The 10250-nt window shown below is 46.3% G+C and overlaps 1 pseudogene; it reads left to right on the plus strand.

The window, feature by feature from the left end:
* The first annotated feature begins 916 nt into the window (after positions 1 to 916).
* LOC121285162 lies at positions 917 to 1272 on the plus strand (annotated as a pseudogene).
* Positions 1273 to 10250: the final 8978 nt, after the last annotated feature.

A 10250-nucleotide genomic window follows, 5' to 3' on the forward strand; every position in this document is an offset into this window, starting at 1 on the left:
AGTGATCGCAGCAGAGTTTTAGATTAGCTCAAGTTTACAGAAGGCGGGAGGCCAGTCTAGACATAACAACTGCATGGATGACGGCTTCAGCAGCAAATGACCTGAGGCAGGGGCTGAGACAGACAATATTATGGATGGAAGATATGCCTTCTTAGGTCTCCTGCTTTGTGCCCTATTTCAATGCAATCACCATATATTACATCCCTAGAGTCACCCCTCAGATCCTTTGGCATGGTCTTCAATCAGGGGTATTGCCCGATCACTCAGTACAGTGATACATATACCCACCAACTGTAATGTGAAACATTCCACCTGCTCACTGGATCCACAATTCTCATGAGGTTTGTCACCTTGGCCGGGATTTTCCACCCGGTTCACAACAGGCGTGTTCATGGGTGACATCGGAGAAACTTGCAAGAAGGCCCTAGTCACATTTCCGAACAATGTAAACCAAATGTAAATGTCCCCTTCCCCCATCAATGGTGGCCGCTTTTCCCACTGATGAATGTCAGGAACTTAATTGTAATAAATTTGCATATAATTATTGCAGCCACATGCTGGAATCATCCCCCACTTCAAATTTAAATCCCGCTTCAGCATTTCCCAACAGTGTGATTTATAACTGCTTTTAAAAGGCATGAACCCAGCGACCTCAACTTGAAGGGGAACTGAAAGGTGAGTGCACACAACTTTTCACAGCGCTCGCAATGATCCCAGCGGCTCCACGGATTCAGGGGGCATAGGCAAGGGGAAAGGTGGCCATCGAACACTGATGGAGCAGTGCACTCCTGGTCCCTTTCATTATGTTTCAGTTGACATTAAAAAGTCACCCTCATGACACAAGCAAACCACAAAGCCCTGGAGTCCAGGTTAGAAAAATGCCTGCTCCTGAGATGACAGTTTGGGATGACTCGTGCTGAAGATGACTAAGAAGCAAAGGAATAACAGATGTGCCAAGAAAGGCCATGGCCACATCCAGCCCATTGGATGCACAAACTGTGCCCGCTGCGTCCCCAAAGATAAAGCCATTAAGAAGTTTGTCATCCGCAGCATTGCAGAGGCTGCTGCAGTTCGAGATATTTTGGAGGCCAGTGTCTTTGATGCATATGTGTTGCCCAAGCTGTACGTGAAATTGTATTACTGTGTCAGCTGTACCATCCACAGCGAAGTGGTAAAAAATCATTTGCGAGAGGCTAGGAAGAACCAAACTCCACCTCCATGTTTCAGACCAGGGCCAACATTCCACGTGGACCTCCTCAGAAACCTATGTAAACAAAAGTGAATCCTATAATTAGATTTGAAATAATAAAAATGGGTGGTTCAGTAAAGTCTGTCTGAATGTTCAAAACTAAGATGCAGTCGAGTTACCGAAGCTGTCGCCACTCGGTCTTGCGGTGTGGGGAGGTGCTTGGTGGGGTCATGGTGAGGCAGGCATTCTCATAAGGCCCTCATTGCTATAAGGTTCCAGGAGGATGGCAACGAGATGAAGTGAGGACAGCCGTGAGATCTTCACATTGCATCTGGGAATGTTTGATACTGTCTGGCTGAGGGCAGCGCACACACACTCTATGAAGAGGCTCATATCATCGAGACGCTGCTGAGAAACAGCGGCCACATGGACTTTCAGGCAACTTGATCCTTTGGCAGGCTTCATCACCTGTTCCCTTCAGCACCACACCTTCACCTGTCAGGAATGGTATTGAGATGGGGGTGCAGGGGGCAGCCCCGCCTCTGAGATGGTGAGAACACACACAGAACATCATGGAACCCAGTGACAATTGCGTACGAGATTCTTGCAGCAAACACAAGGTGCACACATCACTAATCTGGAGAGTGACTTTGAAGCCAGCCAATCACTGTGCTCAAAAGATTACGCTCTGCTCAGGGGAGAGGCCCTGGACTGCAATAATAGTCTCCAATTTGTGCAGGAAACAAGGTTTCACATCTGATTGACACAAACACTGCTCATCATAACAAGGAAACATGGACAAGGAGACATTCTTGAGAGTGTATTTACAACACTCAACATTATGTACAAGTGATTAACACGCGTGCCCACGTTGTACAACTAAATCTTTTTGACCTTTCTAAATCTGCGCTACATCTTGGTGCCCCCCCTCCTCCCACCCCCCAACATCAACAGCAGAGGTGGATGTGACCTGCTGACTTCTAAACCCTGTTGTCTGTGATGACCTTGGCAGGCATCCGCTGGAGGGCTGAGACCTGGAGGGCCCCAGCCTGCTTTGGGTATCCTGCTGTGTGGCAGTGGCACCTTCCTTGGCCTATTGAGCTGGAGCTGCTGGGATCACAGGAAGAGGGGATTCGTTTGGGCCGGACACTCCCCGGAGTCACCTAGGCATATGACACTGGGTTGTGCACCCGCTGATCCTTCTCCATGTGGCTGCCCAAGCGCCCCTGGCTGACTGCTTGAGAGGAAATGGCAACTGAAGTGAGATCAAGCTGCCCTACACCCCTCTCATGTTGACACTGATGGATGCCTGTAAGTGCCTCAACAATGGATTACAGCTCCTGCAGCAGTGCAGAACCAATATCCTGGACCAAGGTCTGCATGGCGGCTGTCATCCTACCAGTGTTGACCTCGGTGAGTTGGCATGGCAGCGCTATCACCTCAGGCTGAAGGCAGACGGACTCCTCCATCATGCCTTGCAATCTGAGGAGTGGAGCGGACATCTGTTCCTGAGCCTGCCTTTGAGATCTAGTAACTGAGGTATGAATGAATCCAGAAGCTCATCACCTCACTCAGACTCAGCAGAATTCTGGTGTCCAGCAGTCCTCTGAGTGCTGGAAACCTGGGAAGTTCCTACCTCCACCTGCTGTGGGTCAGACAGTGTGATGTGTTCACCAGATTGCGACCCTGAGGCTAGGTCCCACTGAAGTGTGTGTCTCGGCACTGGTGGAGGGTCTGGGTGAGTGGTGTGACAGTTCTTCAAGGTTGGTGTCTGCAGATTCCTCTTCCAAGATGTCCCCAGGGTTGGAGTGGAGGGCCTGCTCTTGGACCCCCTTGGCTGCTTCCCAGATGTACCTGCGAAAGCAAGGAAAGATAATTAGTGCATGGCAGGGAACTAGGGAAAAGGGCAACTGACTCATAGCATGGTTGTCTGATGGATGTTGCACTGCTGGATCCTCACTTGGTGAGCACTGCTGAACTCACCGTAAGCGCAGGAATGGTCCAGATCATTGCCAGCCAGCTCAATGACTCTATATTCAATGTCTGTGAGGACCTTGATGTCAGGCATTCCTCCGCCAGTCTGCGACCTCTCCCTTTTGTTGTGTGCCAGCTTGGCCTGCATAAATACAGGTGGAGAGAGTGTAAGCAGGACAACTGCCAGGCCAGATGAGAAGGATGCCTGTCATGTGTGGGTGGTGAGTGGTGCCATGGACGGGATGAGGACACGATCTGCAGGCAGATTAAGGTGTGTGTGAGAGAGTGAATGGTGATGGACCTGTGAGTGCGTGAATTGAGAGTAGTGAGAAGAGTGACTTACACTGGCAGAACAGAGGAGATCATTCATCCTCTTGTGGCACTGGGTGACTGTCCTCTTTTGCAGGGCATTGGCATTGATCACTGGCACCAACACCTGCAATACTGAATTGGTAACCTTGCTTGTTGGTCTTTGCCCAGAGCAGAGGTAGAGGGCTTTGAGTGGCCCTGCATGGCATCCAATAGGCATTCGAGGGAGATATCACGAAATTTGGGGGCAGCATGTTTGTTCCCTTTGTCAGCTATGACTTTCCAGCAGCTTCTAATCCCTTAGAGAGAGCTATCAGCAGGGGCACCCTTTAAATATGGCGCCTGGATTCCTAAAGGCCAGGGGTGACTGTGGGGATCAGAGGCCACGCAGCTCATGATCTGACATGAAACCTGTGCCTCTGCATTTTTTAAAGAAAGAGCCGCACGATACGATGGAAAAAGCCGTCATTGCCATCAGCAGGTCAAATGCCTCTTTCCCCGCCCGATATCAGACTTTGCCGATTTCTGGGATGATTCCTCCCCTGGTTTCTTGGCCAAGCAATCGTCTCCATAAATTGTCTAGAACATTTTCCAGATAGGGTTCCTTTGTCATTAATTCACATAATTCATCAAATATTGTTACATCTGTCCCTCTAATTACAATTTCAATGTTGTTATCACTTCTCTCACTAGTTCTCCATAACTTTTCATACATACAAAGTTAAAATTTACTCCTGTATTTTCCTGATGTGAGTTCAAAGACAGAAGAATTATTTTAATTGTCTCATCAATAAAGAAAATCACCTTCCTCAGATGCTACACCATTGCAATTTTGCAAAGAATTGAAAATCCCTCTCTTCTCCTTTCTTAAAATTTTGAATGTGCTTTAGGAAGATTATATACTGAATTATGGGCTGAATCCATTGGCCCTTCACTCACTAGTTTCACATAGTCAGCATTGCCAATAATCTGATGAAAGGTCACGGACCTGAAACCTTATCTCTGTTTCTCTCTCCACAGATGCTATGAGCCTGTTGGGTATTTCCAGCATTTTCTGTTTTTCTTGCCAATATGAGTACCATTTCTCCTTTCATTGCAACTCCTGCTGATTTCATCAACTAGCCTCAATCTACAAATGCCTTCAGCTTAAATTATTCTAACTGATGCTCAAAAAGCTTATCTTCCTGCTTCTGTTTGTGTTTAATTCTCTTTCTTTTATTTGTAGTTCAACACATTTCTTTCTATATGCAGCTACGTTACCTCTATACCAATTTCTGACTGTACTTAAGAACTCCATTTTGCTTCAGGTGTTTAAAATATTTTGTTTGGTCTGTGAATGGTATTCACTCCTCTTTAGCTGTTGCCAATTGATGCTATTCAAGCTTTTCCAAATACTTTTTTCTCAGGTAAAAAGCTTCACTCCAATGTTAAATATAACTACAGTATAACTATAAAGTGGACAATATTGAATTAGTTGCCCTTATAATAAACAACTAGTTCAATATTGTGCATTTCACATTATAACCCAAAGTTAAAATTGCCCATATTGCATCCAATCAGCCATTTTCTTAATCTGACATTTAATTTTGCTTCAATATATCCAGTTAGATATATTAACTATATAAAAACAAAAAAACTGAAAAAACTGCAGATGCTGGAAATCCAAAACAAAAACAGAATTACCTGGAAAAACTCAGCAGGTCTGGCAGCATCGGCGGAGAAGAAAAGAGTTGAATTTTCGAGTCCTCATGACCCTTCGACAGAACTTAACTAGATGTTTTGGTTCAATGTATTTGATTGGGCATAGAAAGTTAGAAAGTCAGGTTATCATAGCCAACAATGCTTTAATTTAGCTGTAGGCTATGAGGAGGTCTTTTCTACTGCTCTGGAGTTTATTGCCTTTGATCTGCACTTGCCAGCTGTCAACCTTCACATCAGCATGGGTGGCACTTATACAGATTTAACTTAAACCTCAGATGAGGAACAATGTGAGCAGCAGCAGCACCGCCAACAGCAGCAGCAGAAACAGCAGTAGTCACCTTGTCCTCAGCCACCTGGCATTCCAGAAGACGGAGGGATAAGGAAAGAGCTCCAGCTCGAGGAGACAATATCCCCAGCACAGAGTAGGTAAGCATGGAATAAGCTTCTGAGCATGATTAAGCACAAGTACCTCAGACGTTCCCACCAGGTGGTCACTGACAATTGCAGCCTCCTGGAAGAAGATTTCCTTCTAAGTGGACCAGGTGGTCTAAGTGGACTTTCAGAAGGCAGTGAAGGACAGCCCTTAATTTCTTCTTCTCTGCCTTCTTCCAGGGACCTGTGCCAGCTGGGACTCAGTTTGCTCCACTCGCCTCTGAGTCACAAAGGTCTGGGTTCAAGTGCCACTCAGGACTTGAGCACAAAAATCAAAACCAACTGTAGTAATTATAGCTCTGATAAACGCAGGACTGTAGCTTTAAGAATAATCCTGTGTTGCAACATCACATGATTTGTGTAAGCTAGTGAGTTAGCAATGTGGGGAACCTCTAAGGAGAGAACTTTTCTTTGGGTATAGAGTTAGATGCACACATATAGCTGCTGCTGCTATCTTGTAAATAAAGTTTAATGTTTCCACCAATGGAAGTTGCCGGGAAAATCAACACTATACTACCAACTAATGCAGCACTGAGAGAGCACTGCACTGTCAGGGATGCAGTCTTTTGAATGAACATTTAATCGGAGGCCCGATCTGTCTGCTTGGATGCATGTAAAAGATCCCATGGCACTATTTCAAAGAAGAGCAGGGGTGTTATCCCCAGTGACCTGGCGAAATATTTATATCTCCATCAACATCACAAAAAAGAGATGATCTGATCATTATTACATTGCCTTTTGTGTAGGCTTGCTGAGCGCACACTGGCTACTGTAGTACTTCATAACAGTGTCTACACTTCAAAAAATTACTTCATTGGCTGAAAGCACTTTGAGAAACCAAATGGTCATGAAAAGTGCCATATAAATGCAAGTCCTTCCTCTTTTACCTGCAAGTGATATATGTAGAATCTCGCATCCTGCTGCCCAAATGTGCATTTCCCAGGTGACAGATGCCATGTTTGCCAGGGGCAGCACTTACTTGCAGTTTTCAACTGCTGAGTCCAGTCAGAATGAAAAGGCCTCAGATTTGTTGCACTAGTTGGATTCTCACCGGTCCAGGGAGTCATCAATTGCAAACTGGTGGCAATCAAGCCACCCTCAAATCAGCCAGCAGTTGTTATCAACTGCAAGGGGCTCCACTCCATCAATGTTTAACTCAGCTGCAACCATCATGTATATCTGTACAAGATAACCAGGAAGCTGCCAAGATCTTTCACCCTGCACCAGTCAAGTCTCCTTGAGATATTCATGCTCAAAGCAGTGAATGACTCCTTGGAGACAAGTGCTAGCTTCTGAAGATGTGATTGACCTCATGTTTTGGAAACACAAAAAATGATACCCAGGGAAGGTGCCTGTCCTCCAGAGCTATAATAAACAAGCAACATGCTGAAGAAGTACTTCAGGTGCCTGGACCCTTCAGTATGCAGCAGCCCGGGTATCCTTTTGCTGCACCTTGCATAACATTATATAATAACGAGGACTGGAGTTCCAGGAGGAGGAAGGTGCTGACTCATCTGCCTCTTCGGAGGAGAAAGAGGAGCTACCAGAAGAACAGAAGGAGGAGAAACCTGTTGTGCCGAGGGCACCAATAGGCACCATGATGCCCAGGATGACCTGATTCAGGCACAAGTCACTTAAACTGAGGCATTGCAGTCACCTGGCACATTGGTTTCTGAACCCACTGGTCAACACCACTCCCTCCTGCAAGCCCCCTGCACAAAGCAATCTCACAGTTAACAATCCATCCCTCTCACAGACACTCATTGCTCATCTTTAATTCTTGTCATATTCCATGACCATATGCAGCAAGACCCGGACAACATTCAGGCTTGGGCTGATAAGTGACAAGTAACATTCACACCACACAAGTGCCAGGCAATGACCATCTCCAATGGAGAGAATCTAAACATCTCCCCATGACATTCAATGGCATTACCATTCCTGAATCCTTCACTGTCAACATTCTGGAGGTTACCATTGACCAGAAATTGAACTGGATCAGCCATATAAATATTGTGGCTACAAGAGCAGGTCAGAGGCTGGGGCTTCTTTGGAGAGTAACACACTTTCTGATTCTCCAAAGCCTGTTCATAATCACAAAGGCACAATTAGGAGTGTGAAATACTCTCTACTTGCCTTGACGAGTGCAACTCCAACAAGCACACAAGAAGCTCAACACCCTGACAAAGCAGCCCACTTGAATGGTACCCCATCCAGCACCTTCAACATCCACTCTCTCCACCACCAATGCACAGTGGCAGCAGTGTGTACCATCTACAAGATGCACTGCTGCAACTCACCAAGGCTCCTTTGATGGCAACTTCCTAACTCATGACCGCTACCACCTAGAAGGACAAGGGCAGCAGACACATGGGAACACCACCACCTGCAAGTTCACCCCCAAGTCACTCACCATCCTGACTTGGAAATATATCGCTGTTCCTTCAGTGTCGCTGGGTCAAAATCCTGGTACTCCCTTTCTAACAGCACTATGGGTGTACCTACACCATATGGACTGCAGCGGTTCAAGAAGGCACCTCACCACCACCTTCTCAAGGGAAGTTAGGGATGGGCAATAAATGCTGGCCTAGCCAGCAATGCCTACACCCTGTGAAAGAATAAGGAAATTCTTCACAAGGCAGAGGCCAATTAGCAGCCAGCAGGCAAAATTGGGCAAGGCAGGACAATGGAGCTTTGGAATAAATTTTATGGTGCATAAGCATGAAATAGAAATGTGACATTGCAAGCCCATTAAATACCCAAGTTCAACATTGTGCAACCCCCTTGAGCAACTACATCCTTTCTTTTTCTTAATCTAATACTCATACGTGGTGCTGCCCCTGCATTTCAGCTGAGCTAGGGACAGGCTGCTTTGATCCCTATTCTGACGGCTCAGATGCTTTTGGATGTCCTCCCCTGGATTTTGGGGGCTAGGAAGGCCCAGATAAAGACTGTCCCCCCTGCACAGGACAGTCTCGGCCCTCAGGACAGGAGGCAGCTTGTGGGGCTTGAACTGAGGGTGTGTAAGTGACCAGAAGTGGAAGGAGTTTGAAAAGAGTCCCTACTTCCATGTTCCCTTTCTACGCCTTCCCTCTCACGTCCTGTCCATATTCTCTACTAGCCAAGAAATGGAGAATATTTTGTTGCACTTCACAAGCAAGGTGAAGTTTTCCTCAAATCTATTAAAAGTGGCAGACTGAGTGTGCAGGGCATTGGTGAGACCAGCATCCACTTGTTAGATTGCTGTGCCTGCTCCATGCAGGTGACTACTTTTTCCATTGACATAGACATCTGTGTGAAATCTTGATAGATCAGAGATGAACTCCTTCAATTTCTCTCTAAACATGCGCCGTGGGGCTGGAAAGGTCACTGATTTTCTGCTGCTGCTCCAGAACTGTCCTCTTCATCAATGGCCTAAAAGGCTCGAAGAGTCCTGTGCCCTCCAATGTGGCTCAATGCTGTTGTACCTGTCTCCAACACCTGCTCATGCTCACTTGTGATGTATGAGACACCATGTCACAACTCAACTACCTGTCTTATTGGCCACAATGAGGTGTTCATATCTAAACTAGTGGATGGTGCACTTGAATTGTGTGACTGTGCATCCTCAGAGTGAGTGACCTCCACTGAGGTCTATTTATCCTCCTTTCTGCTGTCACCTCCTGAGGGATGCTTGAAGAGTCTGTTGGAGATGAAGACGTAGGCCAGGATTTTGCAGCCCAGCTGCAGTGTGTCTTCCCTCGGCAGATGTGGTGAGCTATTTAAAGCTCCATTCAGTGCGGCAGGGCCATAAAATCCTGGCCATGAATCAGCATTGACAATGTGAGAGGGTTCTAAGTCATCATTGTGCACATGATTATTATTCATTGCCTGCTTGTATGAAGTCAATATAAGTGTTTTATGCTATGTGGCTCTGTGATATTTAATTCTACCACCAGGTAGCTAGGAGACACCCATCTTTCTGTAGCCAATGGCCAGGCACACCAAGACTCAGCTTATCTCCAGTGCCTCCTCCTCTGTAGTTCTCAAAGTGGAGATAACGAGAGGGCCATCTCCGGTCTTCTGCCTTGCCTTGGTATTCTGCACTCTATTCTCCTGGAGGGAGAAAAAGTAGAGACCGATGAGTTGGAGAAATTGAAGTTAGTTGGAAGGACCACATGTCTGGAGGGCCAACATGAGGGATTGGTGTGATATTGCATTAAGTTGAGAGTGAGTGTCAGTGATAGCTGGTCAGATGGGGATATGAGGAGGTTCCTTGACAAAGAGATGGGGGTACATGCAGGTTCTGTTGGTACAATAATCGATGTGAAGGAGAAGGCTTAAGGAAGAAGAATGAGGAGGTTGTGATAAGGTGTACATCATGATAGACTCATCGAAGTTCACAGCACAGAAGGAGGCCATTTGGCCCATCGTTTCCACACCGGTCAACAAAGATCTGACTACACCAATCCCATTTTCCAGCGCTTGGCCCATAGCCTTGGAGGCTATGGCAATGCAAATGAATATATAAATACTTGTTAAATGTTACGTGAGTTTCTGACTCAACCACCCTTTCAGGCATTTAGTTCCACACTTCCACCACCCTCTGGTTAAAAGTATGTCTCCTCAACTCCCATCTTAGCCTTCCACCTCTTACCTTAAATCA

This window comes from Carcharodon carcharias, chromosome 12 (assembly GCF_017639515.1).
Source record: "Carcharodon carcharias isolate sCarCar2 chromosome 12, sCarCar2.pri, whole genome shotgun sequence".
NCBI lineage: Eukaryota > Metazoa > Chordata > Chondrichthyes > Lamniformes > Lamnidae > Carcharodon > Carcharodon carcharias.